We start from the raw sequence: 14909 nt of genomic DNA on the forward strand, positions 1-14909 counted from the left end.
AATTAATTAATTTATTTTTGGCTGTGTTGGGTCTTCGTTTCTGTGCGAGAGCTTTCTCTAGTTGTGGCAAGCGGGGGCCACTCTTCATCGCAGTGCTCAGGCCTCTCCCTGTCGCGGCCTCTCTTGTTGCGGAGCACAAGCTCCAGACGCGCAGGCTCAGTAGTTGTGGCTCACGGGCCTAGTTGCTCCGCAGCATGTGGGATCTTCCCAGACCAGGGCTCGAACCCATGTCCCCTGCATTGGCAGGCAGATTCTCAACCACTGCACCACCAGGGAAGCCCTGTGTCTCTATTTCTTCCCTGCAAACCGGTTCATCTGTACCATTTTTCTAGGTTCCGCATATATGTGTTAATATATAATATTTGTTTTTCTCTTTCTGACTTACTTCACTCTGCATGACAGTCTCTAGATTCATCCATGTCTCTACAAATGACCCAATTTCATTTCTTTTTATGCCTGAGTAATATTCCATTGTATATATGTACCACATCTTCTTTATCCATTCGTCTGTCGATGGGCATTTAGGTTGCTTCTATGACCTGGCTATTGTAAATAGTGCTGCAATGAACATTGGGGTGCATGTGTCTTCTTGAATTATGGTTTTCTTAGGGTATATGCCCAGTAGTGGGATTGTTGGGTCATATGGTAGCTCTATTTTTAGTTTTTCAGGGAACCTCCATACAGTTCTCCATAGTGCCTGTATCAATTTACATTCCCATCAGCAGTGCAAGAGGGTTCCCTTTTCTCCACACAGTCTCCAGCATTTGTTGTTTGTAGCTTTTCTGATGCTGCCCATTCTAACTGGTGCGAGGTGATACCTCATTGTAGTTTTGATTTGCATTTCTCTAATAATTAGTGATGTTGAGCAGCTTTTCATGTGCTTTGTGGCCATCTGTATGTCTTCTTTGGAGAAATGTCTATTAAGGTCTTCTGCCAATTTTTGGATTGGGTTGTTTGTTTTTTTAATATTGAGCTGCATGAGTTATGTATATATTTTGGAGATTAATCCTTTGTCCATTGATTCATTTGCAAATATTTTCTCCCATTCTGAGGGGTGTCTTTTCGTCTTGTTTATGGTTTCCCTTGCTGTGCAAAAGCTTTTAAGTTTCATTAGGTCCCATTTGTTTATTTTCGTTTTTATTTCCATTACTCTAGGAGGTGGATCAAAAAAGATCTTTCTGTGATTTATGTCATAGAGTGTTCTTCTTATGTTTTCATCTAAGAGTTTTATAGTGTCTGGTCTTACATTTAGATCTCTAATCCATTTTGAGTTTATTTTTATGTATGGTGTTAGGGAATGTTCTAATTTCATTCTTTTACATGTAGCTGTCCAGTTTTCCCAGCACCACTTATTGAAGAGACTGTCCTTTCTCCATTGTATATCCTTGCCTCCTTTGTCATAGATTAGTTGACCATAGGTGCGTGGGTTTATCTCTGGGCTTTCTATCCTGTTCCATTGATCTATATTTCTGTTTTTGTGCCAGTACCATATTGTCTTGATTATTGTAGCTTTGTTGTATAGTCTGAAGTCAAGGAGTCTGATTCCTCCAGCTCCGTTTTTTTCCCTCAAGACTGCTTTGGCTATTTGGGGTCTTTTGTGTCTCCATACAGATTTTAAGATTTTTTTGTTCTAGTTTTGTAAAAACATGCCATTGGTAATTTGATAGGGATTGCATTGAATCTGTAGATTGCTTTGGGTAGTATAGTCATTTTCACCATATTGATTCTTCCAATCCAAGAACATGGTATATCTCTCCATCTGTTTGTATCATCTTTAATTTCTTTCATCAGTGTCTTATAGTTTTCTGCATACAGGTCTTTTGTCTCCCTAGGTAGGTTTATTCCTAGGTATTTTATTCTTTTTGTTGCAGTGGTAAATGGGAGTGTTTCCTTAATTTCTCTTTCAGATTTTTCACCATTAGTGTATAGGAATGCAAGAGATTTCTGTACATTAATTTTGTATCCTGAAACTTTACCAAATTCATTGATTAGCTCTAGTAGTTTTCTGGTGGCATCTTTAGTATTCTCTATGTATAGTATTATGTCATCTGCAAGCAGTGACAGTTTTACTTCTTCTTTTCCAATTTGTATTCCTTTTATTTCTTTTTCTTCTCTGATTGCCGTGGCTAGGACTTCCAAAACTATGTTGAATAATAATGGTGAGAGTGGACATCCTTGTCTTGTTCCTGATCTTAGAGGAAATGCTTTCAGTTTTTCACCATTGAGAACGATGTTTGCTGTGGGTTTGTCATATATGGCCTTTATTATGTTGAGGTAGGTTCCCTCTATGTCCACTTTCTGGAGAGTTTTTTATCATAAATTGGTGTTAAATTTTGTCAAAAGCTTTTTCTGCATCTATTGAGATGATCATATGGTTTTTCCTTCCATTTGTTAATATGGTGTATCACATTGATTGATTTCCGTATATTGAAGAATACTTGCATCCCTGGGATAAATCCCACTTGATCATGGTGTATGATCCTTTTAATGTGTTGTTGGATTCTGTTTGCTAGTATTTTGTTGAGGATTTTTGCATCTATGTTCATCAGTGATATTGGTCGGTAATTTTCTTTTTTTGTAGTGCCTTTGTCCAGTTTTGGTATCAGGGTGATAGTGGCCTAATAGAATGAGTTTGGGAGTGTTCATTTCTATGCAATATTTTGGGAAGAGTTTGAGAAGGATGGGTGTTAGCTCTTCTCTAAATGTTTGCTAGAATTCACCTGTGAAGCCATCTGGTCCTGGACTTTTGTTTGTTGGAAGATTTTTAATCAGAGTTTCAATTTCATTACTTGTGATTGGTCTGTTCATATTTTCTGTTTCTTCCTGGTTCAGTCTTGGAAGGTTATACCTTTCTAAGCATTTGTCCATTTCTTCCAGGTTGTCCATTTTATTGGCATAGAGTTGCTTGTAGTAGTCTCTTAGGATGCTTTGTATTTCTGGGGTGTCTCTTGTAACTTCTCCTTTTTCATTTCTAATTTTATTGATTTGGGTCCTCTCCCTCTTTTTCTTGATGAGTCTGGCTAATGGTTTATCAATTTTGTTTATCTTCTCAAAGAACCAGCCTTTAGTTTTATTGATCTTTGCTATTGTTTTCTTTGTTTCTATTCCATTTATTTCTGCTTTGATCTTTACGATTTCTTTCCTTCTGCTAACTTTGGGTTTTGTTTGTTCTTCTTTCTCTAGTTCCTTTAGGTGTAAAGTTAGATTGTTTATTTGAGATTTTTCTTGCTTCTTGAGGTAGGCTTGTATTGCTATAAACTTCTCTCTTAGAACTGCTTTTGCTGCATCCCATGGGTTTTGGATCGTCGTGTTTTCATTGTCATATGTCTCTAGGTATTTTTTGATTTCCTCTTTGGTTTCTTCAGTGATCTCTTGGTTATTTAGTAGTGTATTGTTTAGCCTCCATGTGTTTGTGTTTTTTATGTTTTTTTCCCCTGTAATTGATTTCTAATCTCATAGCGTTGTGGTCAGATAATATGCTTGATAGGATTTCAATTTTCTTAAATTTACTGAGGCATGATTTGTGACCCAAGATATGATCTATCCTGGAGAATGTTCCGTGCACACTTGAGAAGAATGTGTATTCTGTTGTTTTTGGATGGAGTGTCCTATAAATATCAATTAAATCTATCTGGTCTATTGTGCCATTTAAAGCTTGTGTTTCCTTATTAATTTTCTGCTTGGATGATCTGTCCATTGGTGTAAGTGAGGTGTTAAAGTCCCCCACTATTATTATGTTACTGTCAATTTCCTCTTTTATAGCTGTTAGCAGTTGCCTTATATATTGAAGTGCTCCTATCTTGGGTGCATATATATTTATAATTGTTGTATCTTCTTCTTGGATTGATCCCTTGATCATTATGTAGTGTCCTTCCTTGTGTCTTGTAACATTCTTTATTTCATTTTATTATTTTTTAATGTATTTATTTATTTATTTTTATTTGGTTGTGCTGGGTCTTAGTAGCGGCTTGCAGTCTCCTTAATTGTGGCATGCAAACTTTTAGTTGCGGCACGCATGTGGGATCTAGTTCCCTGACCAGGGATCGAACCCAGGTCCCCTGCATTAGGGAGCGTGGAGTCTTAACCACTGCACCACCAGGGAAGTCCCCATTCTTTTTTTTTTTTTGCGGTATGTGGGCCTCTCACTCTTGTGGCCTCTCCGTTGCGGAGCACAGGCTCTGGACACGCAGGCTCAGCGGCCATGGCTCATGGGCCCAGCCGCTCCGCGGCATGTGGAATCTTCCCAGACTGGGGCATGAACCCGTGTCCTCTGCATCGGCAGGCGGACTCTCAACCACTGCATCACCAGGGAAGCCCGGGAAGTCCCCATTCTTTATTTTAAAGTCTATTTTATCTGATATGAGTATTGCTACTCCCACTTTCTTTTGATTTCCATTTGCATGGAATATCTTTTTCCATCCCCTCAGTTTCAGTCTGTATGTGTCCCCAGGCCTCAAGTGGGTCTCTTGTAGGCAGCATATATATGGGTCTTGTTTTTGTATATATTCAGCGAGTCTGTGTCTTTTGGTTGGAGCATTTAATCCATTCACGTTTAAGGTAATTATTGATATGTATGTTCCTGTTACCATTTTCTTAATTGTTTTGGGTTTGTTTTTGTAGGTCCTTTTTTTCTCTTGTGTTTCCCACTTAGAGAAGTTACTTTAGCATTTGTTGTAGAGCTGGTTTGGTGGTGCTGAATTCTCTTAGCTTTTGCTTGTCTGTAAAGCTTTTGATTTCTCCATCAAATCTGAATTAGATCCTTGCCGGGTAGAGTAATCTTTGTTGTAGGCTCTTCCCTTTCATCACTTTAAATATGTCATGCCACTCCCTTCTGGCTTATAGAGTTTCTGCTGAGAAATCAGCTGTTAACCTTATGGGAGTTCCCTTGTATGTTATTTGTTGTTTTTCCCTTGCTGCTTTCAATAATTTTTCTTTGTCTTTAATTTTTGCCAATTTGATTACTATGTGTCTCGGTGCACTTCTCCTTGGGTTTATCCTGTATGGGACTCTCTGTGCTTCCTGGATTGGGTGGCTATTTTCTTTCCCATGTTAGGGAAGTTTTTGACTATAATCTCTTCAAACATTTTCTCTGGTCCTTTCTCTCTCTCTTCTCCTTCTGGGACCCCTATAATGTGGATGTTGTTGCGTTTAATGTTGTCCCAGAGGTCTCTTAGGCTGTCTTCATTTCTTTTCATTCTTTTTTCTTTATTCTGTTCCACAGCAGTGAATTCCACCATTGTGTCTTCTAGGTCACTTATCTGTTCTGCCTCAATTATTCTGCTATTGACTCCTTCTAGTGTATTTTTCATTTCAGTTATTGTATTGTTCATCTCTGTTTGTTTGTTCTTTAATTCTTCTAGGTCTTTGTTAAACATTTCTTGCATCTTCTCGATCTTTGCCTCCATTCTTTTTCCGAGGTCCTGGATCATCTTCACTATCATTATTCTGCATCCTTTTTCTGGAAGGTTGCCTATCTCCACTTCATTTAGTTGTTTTTCTGGGGTTTTATCTTGTTCCTTCATCTGGTACATAGCCCTGTGGCTTTTCATCTTGTCTATCTTTCTGTGAATGTGGTTTTTGTTCCACAGGCTGCAGTGCTAAAGGTCTTTAATGAGGGAGATTTATAGCATGAGGACCAACTCTTCCAATATCCACCTCTGAGCAGCTTCACCTAGCTCCCTCCTTGAATGATGGGCCTTGTCACAATGACTAGAATGGGTTGCCAGCTTACTGATGGGGCCTGGGATGTGACAGAGCCTCTTACACTGAGGCAGCCTCCATAGAGTGGACTGTTTCCTTAGTTCTTTTCAATGTGTCCAGGTGTGTATGTGTGCGCGGGGTGGGGGTGTGGTCCGGAAGTGCTGTGGAATGTGCACTAATGGTATACATATTGGACTAATACGCATGCAGAACTCCAAGCCCAATTTCTGATTTGTGAGATATGACAGTGGGATACTCACTTTCCCTTGTTTTGGGGACATCCAACAAGTCATGTAAATGGGTGACAGAATCCAACTTAGGAAATCCAAGGAATGCTTTATTCCTGCCTCTGTTGGCTTCCTCTGGGTCAAGCTGGGAGGTTTGGAGAGAGGGCTGGGCCCAGCCCCCATCTTCCTGCCCTCTGAAACTTTGTCCTTTGGTGAATTTGGACGAGGGATGGAGAGACAGGACTGAGAATTCAGGTTTGGCAGATCTGAGAACATGAGCTAAAGTCCATGGCCCCGTTTTCTTGAGGAGTGTTTGGTTGGATAGTAGAGTCAGTGTTTTCCCCTTTTGTACCATAGAAGCTCAGTATTTCAGCACCTTGGACAGGGTTCATGACAGGGCTCTGAAGGCAGGAACGCCCTTCCTGCCCTTTGGTGCCCCCATCAGGCCTGTGGGTCTAGTGCTCATGGGTGCCAATGCTGAGTTCCCAGTAGATCCAGTAACCCCGAGGATACTTGGTGGACTGGGCTTTCATGACTGGTCTCTCAGAAGGCTTGACTGCCTAGGACTGCTCAGCAAATGCGAGGGAGTCCTGGGTTGGGCTGTTCCTTCGGTGGGCGGGGGGGGTGGAGTGGGAGGGGAGGGACTCCTGGACATGTTGCCGGGACTGTGGGTCCTGGAACTGGGTTTGGGAGGTCATATTCTGCCTGTTTGATGTCCCGACTGTAAACTCCTTGAGGACAGGAACGGAGAAGATCTTATTCAGTGCTGCATCCCTAACACCTAACAGAGTGCCTGGAGGTGGTTAGGTACTCTTCAGTGATTAATTATGCACTGCATTTTGAGAAAAGAGACCATAGAGAATGAAGTTTGGGTTGGGAGCTTGACAGGGATAAAGACAGGACCTTGGATGGACCTCTGTTGGGAGCTATCTTCCCTGCCCTAATTAATTTTCTCCTGCCCTCACCAGGAACCTCTCTCCCCAACCATGCCGATCTCCCAGTGCACCCCATTTCCCCACTCCTTGTGTCTCTTCTCCTTGACATCTGTCCACCTCTGATCTATCCTTTAAGGCTTCACCCAAGGCTACGACCTCAACCCTCCCTGACCCTTTCCTCACACTGCAGTGAGTTTTCTCTTTCCTAAACTCCTGGGTTACTGATTCTCTGGACCCCTTAACACTTAACACCATATGACAAGGAGTTCATATTTCATGTATGTGTGTCTTAGTTCCATTTTGGCATGCCACAGCTTAAGCAGTCCTTTTTTTAAATTTAATAATATATTTTAAGTAACCCAATATTATCATTTCAATGTGTCCAATATTAAAAAATTATTGAGATATTTTACATGCTTCTCAAAATCTATGGTGGATTTTTTTTTCTTTTTTCTTTTTTCGGTACGCGGGCCTCTCACTGCTGTGGCCTCTCCCGTTGCGGAGCACAGGCTCCGGACGCGCAGGCTCAGCGGCCATGGCTCACGGACCCAGCCGCTCCGCGGCATGTGGGATCTTCCCGGACCGGGGCAGGAACCGTGTCCCCTGCATCGGCAGGCGGACTCTCCACCACTGCGCCACCAGGGAAGGCCTGTGTGGTGGATTTTATACCTTGAGCACATCTCATTTCACACTGCTTGCATTTCCAGTGCTCAGTAGCCCCAGGTAGGGTGGATAGCATGTCTGAACAGTTTTTGTTGCTGAGAACAGGCCATCTGAGTGCACGTGGCCTAAGTGCCACCCCAGGCCTCTTTGCTGGGTGTCAAAGGGCTAGAACGTCCATGGGAGCCCGAATCTTGGGTTCATGCTCCATCTCTCCTGTTCTTCACTCTGTAACTAGCTGGGACTGGTCCTCTGTGCTTCTGTCACTTACCCCTGTAAAAGTGGGGGGGATCATTTCCGCTTCCTCTCTATAGTACCAGAAGGCTCTAACCTGCTTTCTCAGGTTTCCCACAAACAGAAGGTGCTATATTTCCTTTTGCATAAAAGATTTCAGCCTATATGACCCTACATTCTATTTTGCATCACCTTTCCCTCCTCTCACACCCCACCCTCAAGCTGTCCTAGAATATTGAGAAGCTCTCATTCTAATGGAATTGCCCATCCACTGCTGGAATAGGTGCCTTGAGTGGTACTGAGCTCTCCATTACTGGAGGTGACCAAGGCTAACGTACTCTTGCAGCTGGGCTGATGCAAAGGGGAATCTGCATGGCTGAGAAATCATGCAGGAGATCTTCAGGGAGTAACTTCCCACTTTGAGATGCCATGATTCCATCAAGTACTTTGAGTGGAAGTAGATAGCGGGGTGTCTGAAGAGACGTAAAATACAGTCTCTAGCCTCAAAGACTATATACAGCTCAGTTGGGGAGTCAAAACAGATACACAGGAAATCTCTAGAAAAATTAGGATCTGGCATAAGTGCCCTAGAGGACTTGGACAGTTGGGAGAGCATGGGAGCCCTAGAAACAGAGAGGAGGCGAGTGAGGAGACCCATCCTTCCTCCTGCAGAGCTGTATTCTGTCCCTGTAACATTTCCTGATGCCCCAGGCTGCTGTCTTGGGTCACCCAGCGCTAATCCTGCCACTGCCCGCAGGACAGGCTGCCCCCTGCCTGCTGCTCCTGGGCTTCCTCTGAGGGCTAAAGACTCCCCATCCCTTCACAGCTCTGTGTGTGAGGGAGGCAGGGGAGTGTAGGGGTTGGGACAGTGAATCTGCAGCTGGATCTCCAGGGTTTGAGTCCTGCCTGCACGGCTTACCTGGGGGATGACCCTGAGTAAGTTAACCAAGCTCTCTGAGCTGCAGTTTTGTTATCTGCGCAAGTGGGCCGTTGACAGTGCCTGTCTCTCACGGTCATCATGAAGATATAAAGAGTTAATAGTTGTGCTGGGGACTTGAAAGAGTGCTGGGGATACAGTGTTATATAAGCACTTGTAAAATTAGATACACGACGTTGCTCCCTCCCCCACCCTCCCTCCTGTGCCCCTGCTCTAACTGTACCCCTTTGGAGGTGCCTTGGTTGACAGTGTCCCTTCCTGATGGGACTGAGCACAGAACTTCAGGAGCAGTAGATCTTGACCATCCCTTCTTCTGGTCACTGTTCTGTCAGTGCAGCCTGGCCCAAGATACTTATGTTTAGACATATCGGTGGCCTCATCATGTTCTTATCTCGGGTCAACTGGTTTTCAGGTAAGCCCTGAGTCTGTTTTCCACGTGCTTCTGAGAAATGGGTTCTACCCCATCCTGTACTTGTGCAGCCAGACTTTGCCTCTAGGAACAGAATCGTCCCTGTCCCCTTTATCTGCTACTGTAGGAGATGCTACCTACTGCCTCAGCCTCATATTGGCCACGTGGATGATGTCTTTCTGCTTAGGAGCATCTGATCCCACTATGCTTGCCACAGTCTCTGGTGTGATGCTGAGAAAGCAGACCTGGCTCTCACGTCTTCCCTTCAGCCTTGGTGGTCTGAATCTTTCCTTTGCCTTTGTCAGAAGGCTTTGCTGGAAGGCTATACATCCCTCATGGGTATTGTCCCAGGGATGCCTGGCCCTTGTTCGTATGAGTTTGCCTGGTCCCCTCCAGGTCTTGATGGCCCCATCTGCTTGTCTGCCCTCTATCTCCCAGCTCCTGGGCCTGTCTCAAGGCTTGACACAACTCTGAACTTCCTCTTTGCTTTCTGGATGGCTCTTGTCTCTGCCATTATAAAGGGAGCTCCCTGAGGACAGCAGGCAAGTCCCCTTCTCACTTCTCTCCACCAGTGTCTCTGCACAGCACTGGTGACCAGCTTTATCCTCTCTACTGGCTGATTCTTAGTTATAATCCTGTGTTTCAGAACTGTGAGTACGTCTTCTTCAAGTCGACGAAGGGTGTCCCTGCACAGGACTCTCAGTTGGGTTGATGCCACCAGAGAAGAGCAGATACAAGCAGGGAGACACAGGGGAAGACTGCGAAATATACAGAGAGGCACGCAGGGTCTCCCAAGCAGACACTGAGAACCACTCAAAGTTGGAGCAAGAGACGGAGAGGGATGGAGGGAGAGGTTGGGGATGGAGTCACTGACCAGTGTCTTTTCCTTTCTAGAATCATAGAGTCAGAGCTGGGAGAGACCTCTGGGGTCTCCTCGTTCGGCCTCCTCACCGTGTAGGAGGTGAGCACTGAGGCATTCCCACCCCCTATCTCCCACTCTCTCCTTCTCATTCCTTTCTGTTACTCTGCCCCTCCTGAGGCCGCCTCTCTTTCAGCTCTCACTGTTCCTTGGCTTGGAGGGTGGATGCTCCTCCTGCCTCTTGGGAGAAGTTGCTGTTCCCTCGGCTGTTTTTGGGGGTGATGCCAATCTTCTTCTTCTTCTTCTTCATGCAGTTGCTTTCTTTTCACCCTCTGCTGAGTCCCAGCCAGCCCCTCTCTTGGTCCCCCACAGTCAGCAGCTTTGGGGGACTTTGAGCCCTCCACAGAGAGCCAGCCTCCCCAGACTCAGAGAGGGCAGTGACCAAGCCTACTGCTGCCCAGCAGGCCAGCCCCAGCACGGGGTGGGGGCTCGGGGGCTTGGCTCTTCGCTTGCCGCCTGGGAAGGCGGGCATCACCATCTCCCAGGCTGAGCAGCAGCAGCGAGAGAGCCAGCCGCCCCTCCCCCGACTTAGCCCAGCCATCTGCGGCGCTAGGTGTGTGACGGAGCCTCCGGCAGGCTGTGGGTCCTGACGCTGTCAGACAGCAGATTCTCATCCTGCTTTCTGAGGTGTTGAGGAAACACGAGATGCACCACCAACCCACAGCACGGTGACGTACGTGGCTCTGCCATGTGCCAGCCTTAGGGTGCTGGAGTCTGCACGCCCTGGCTATGGGTACCCACCTTCCAGGTGGGAGGGCGTGATGCCTGCAGGGCAGCCAGAGACAGGCGGAGAGCACTGGGGTGTTTCCTCCTGCCACTGGCTCTGGGAGCAAGGGTTCAGCTTGGTCCTGGCAGGGGAGGCAGCAGGGAGCTTCCCATGCCTGGAGGAGGACTCGCCCGGCTGCTGCAGGGCCAACCAGCTCTGGAGCACATTTGTCCAGAGCATGCCGTTAAGAAGCCGCTGGCTTGGCATGGCTGCCACCAGGGGAGTGAGGCAGGGGGATGGAAGGAATGACCTGTCAAGGTGCCTCTTCACGCGAGGCACCCAGCTAGTCAGGCCTGACTGTGTCCCGCAGGGGGTAAAGGGTTCCAGAACAGGCAGTGAAGCGTCTTCCTAAGCCAGCTCACCTGCCGGCTGAGCACTGTTCTGAGGCAGGTCGACGCAGGTTTATGCTCCTCCACGGATTCAATAAACACCAGAGCCCCGCCCTCGCACCTGCAGACAGATGCCTGCAAAGCCCCACAGCCTGTCTGTGAGGATGAGGGCTCAGCTGGGGCAAATCGGGGTGCTGAATACCTTGATGGAAGGGGCATTTGAAGGACCCAGGGTCCAGGGGAAGGATGAAGAAAACTGAGCTGTCTCCTGCCTCTGGCTGTCCCACACCGGCCTCCATGCAGGCACACGTCTGCCTGGGTCACTGGTGCCCTTTGCCTTTCCGCTCACTTCAGCTCCAAGGTTTGTAAAATGAGGGTATGGGACTGCATGGCCTTTGGAGTCCCTTCTCCTCTGATAACTCTGGTTTCCTGGGACCCTGACTCATTTCCTGTTCTCTCTGCACCCCGACAGAGCCCTCTCAGCTCCTGGTGAGGCAGGATCATGATGACAAAACTATCTCAGTTCAGCCGGTCCTCTGGGCTCCTGGTCTGGAAGGGGCACCAAGAGTACCCCCTCTTGTGGGACCCAGCTCTGCCCTTGCCACGAGTCCTCTGCTCTGGGATGGGGGGAGGGGGTGTGACCAGGGCCCCTGAAGCATCCATCGCTCTGTACCCAGCCTGCTGGCAGCTCAGAGAATCTGGGATGTCAGTGCTCTACTCCTGCCTTGTCATGTTATAGATAAAGCCATGGAGGCCAGAGAGGGGAGGCCCTCACCCAAGGCTCCATAGGTATCACAGATGGGTAGAAATGGCTCCAAACCCAGGCCTCCTGGGTCTCAGTGTGGTAAACAAGCACTGTCCCAGGCTGCTTACTGCAACGCCCCACCCTAGAAGTGACACTATCCTGGCGGGGCTCCCTGTGCAGCTCCCCCTCCTATCAGAACAGGGAAGCGAGGGGCAGCAGAGGCAGCAACAAATGGTCCCCCCATGTCAGCGGGCACGATAGGCTCTCTGTGTCCTGTCTGTCCAGCTTCCTCAGTGCTCCCCGTAGGGCAGCGCTGGCCCAGAGCCCCTCCCCCTTCACAAGAGTCTCCCCAGCTCCGGCAGTTGGCCGTGACAGGGAAGCCTGTGGGGAAAGGGCAGGGTACAGATGCTAATGGTGGCGTTTCTGGCACAGTAAAGAGCAGGGGTGGAGGCAGTGCTTTGGGGCAGGGGCCTGACTGCTGGACGCTTCAAGGGCACCATGGGTGGGTGTGGGACGACCTCAGAGCCCCAGTATGATCTGGGAGGCTGCTTCCCCCATTCGCCTGCCAGCTCGAGGACCAATAGCTTCAGATGCCACAGCTGCTGCCCCGCCGCGTGCCCCTCGCCCGCCACATCTGATTGCAGTGTGTGCCATTCCATTTTTAACAGCCCTGCTCAGCCCAGGCTGGCTGAGCCCATCCAAAGGCGGGCCCTGCTGTTGATTGCGGCGCTAAAAATACCGGCATGGCTTCTGATGAGGGCAGGGGCTGGGCTCCCCCTTCGCCCGGCACCTTGGCACTCTGCTACCTTCCTGCAGAGTGCTTTGGGGGGACTGTAGGGGCTAAAGCCAGAGAAACCTAATTACTCCCATGCCCTTTGCAAGCATTTAGACGAAAAGCAGAATGGCTTTCCAGGTATTTGGAGACCTGATGGCATCTGGGGGCTTTATGGATGCTTCGAGTTGTCAGTATTTTGTGCTATGTAGACAGTCTTACGGTGTTCTGTAATTTGAGGTGTGTGATTTGCTGGATCTGTACTGGGAGGAAAGCTGGAACTTTCCCAGGCTACCTCCCCTTTCCTCCCTCTCCTTGGCTTTCCACTTGCAGACAGTGGCTAACTCGTGTGGGTTCCCCTCCTGCATAATCTCTTCCATCTGCCCCCTCCCGCTCTTTTCCATCCCCACTCCCTCTGTCTGGGTCAGGCCCTCTCCCGGCTGCTGGGGCCCCTCTGGCCCTCTGACACTGGTCTGTGTCACTCACCGCTGTCAGCATAGTTTCCTAAGCTCATCTCCCATCAGCCACTCCTGCACTCTGAAACCTAACTCCTCAGCCCAGCATGTAAGATCTTCCATGATCTGACCTCGATGAGTCGCTCTGGTCTTACTTCCCTCCAAGGCACCCACAGTACAGTCACGCTGGGCTCTTCTGTGTTCCTGGTGCAAGTCCCAGGGTCCTCTTGCCTGTGTTCCCCTATGGCGGTCAGTCTGTGGGAGGCTGAAGTCAAACCATTTCAGGGAAATTGCAGATTAACATAATCACAAAGTGTATATTGGCCCCTTTGGTGAGAAGTGGGCTTCGGGACAGAACGGTGAGGTCTGTCCTGGGATCCTGGTCACCAGGTCAGAACGCGGTAAAGCAGCCTGCTGGTGTCTTTTTGCTTTCAAACCACGTGAATGACCTTGCTGAGAAGGGTGGAAACAAGGATGTCCTCCCCGAGGGCAGCCTGGACCTTGCCAAGATGTCGAAGGTTCTCTGTCATACAGCAGGCTGCGACTTCACTCCTGGACCTCTGTCGGAGGGGCTGGCGCCCAGGATCCACCCCTTGTTGAATTAATAATGAAAGAGGGATGAAGTGGGGTCTTACCAGATGGGGCTCCCCCGGCCTCGTCTAGGGGCATTGCCCATCTGACCCAGGGAAGCTGCCTAGGAAACCACTGAATGAAATCAAACTGTAGAAACTCTACTCCCCAACTTGCCCGTCCCCCCAGCAACCGCCACCATAGACTCTCCAATGCCAGCGCTGCGAAGTCAAGCTCCCTTGTCGACAGATGGAAAACTAAGGCCCACAGAGGGGAAGGGGATCTTCTGAGTTAAGGACAGAACTAGAACTACGTACGACCCAGACCTCCTGCCTCCTTGTCACGTGTTTCTTCCCACCGCAGCCTGCTCCCCGCTCCAGTGCCTCATCCAGAACGTCCTTCTCTCCCATGAGAGATCCTGCCCATTCTTCAAGGCCTGACCCATCATCTTTCCCATGAGCTCCTAAGGGCCCTGTCTTGAGTGTCACTTAATGAGTGCTCTCCACGTCTCATCACTCCGTGAGGTCAAGGATTGGCTTGGTTTCAAGTTTGTACCTAGTCCAGGGCCTGGCATATAAAAAGGGCTCAATGAGTGTTTGTTGAATGAAGTGATAATTCAAAAGTCCATTCTTTGGAACTTGCATTTGAAGATGGGTGTGGTTATTGTTGCAGGAGTTCACATTGCCTTAAAGCTGAATGACGCAGTCTCAGGGCAAGAGGAGCCATGAACGATGAAGGAAGTAGCTCTCCGTCCAGCCCCTCTGCTTCCCCTCGCCTTCCCACAAGCCGTTAGCGTCACTGCCCGGGACAACACCAACACCAGCTACTTAGGGCCGCCTGTCTGTAACACATTGTCTTTCCTGCTCACCTCTGCCTGGAAGGGATCGGGAGGGAAGTCATCTGCCTTAGTGTCAGATTTTATTTCTTGTTGCTGCTGGAAACCAACCTTGGGGATAGTAAGGAGGAACGGAGGGAGATGGTGGTGTCGGAAGAAAACATCATCGTGAGAGTTGAGTAGCTGCCATGTTTTGTTTCTCTGGATTCCCTGGGCTTCAAGTTTGTGCCTGTGACACTCTTACCCAAAGGTCCTTTCTGGTGGTGTTGCAACAATGCCATGGTCTTTCTATCTTTTCTACCTCTTTCAGGTCTTAGGCAGGATTGTCTGACTGTCTAGACAGAAACCACTCAAGCTTGCTTCAGGAGCAGGGGATTTAACACAGGATGCAAGAGTGCCTCGTGGAACCCACAGCC

The sequence above is a fragment of the Delphinapterus leucas genome, chromosome 7 (assembly GCF_059928025.1).
Source record: "Delphinapterus leucas isolate spDelLeu-1000000601 "Yukka" chromosome 7, BTC_Dleu_Yukka2, whole genome shotgun sequence".
Taxonomy (NCBI): Eukaryota; Metazoa; Chordata; class Mammalia; order Artiodactyla; family Monodontidae; genus Delphinapterus; species Delphinapterus leucas.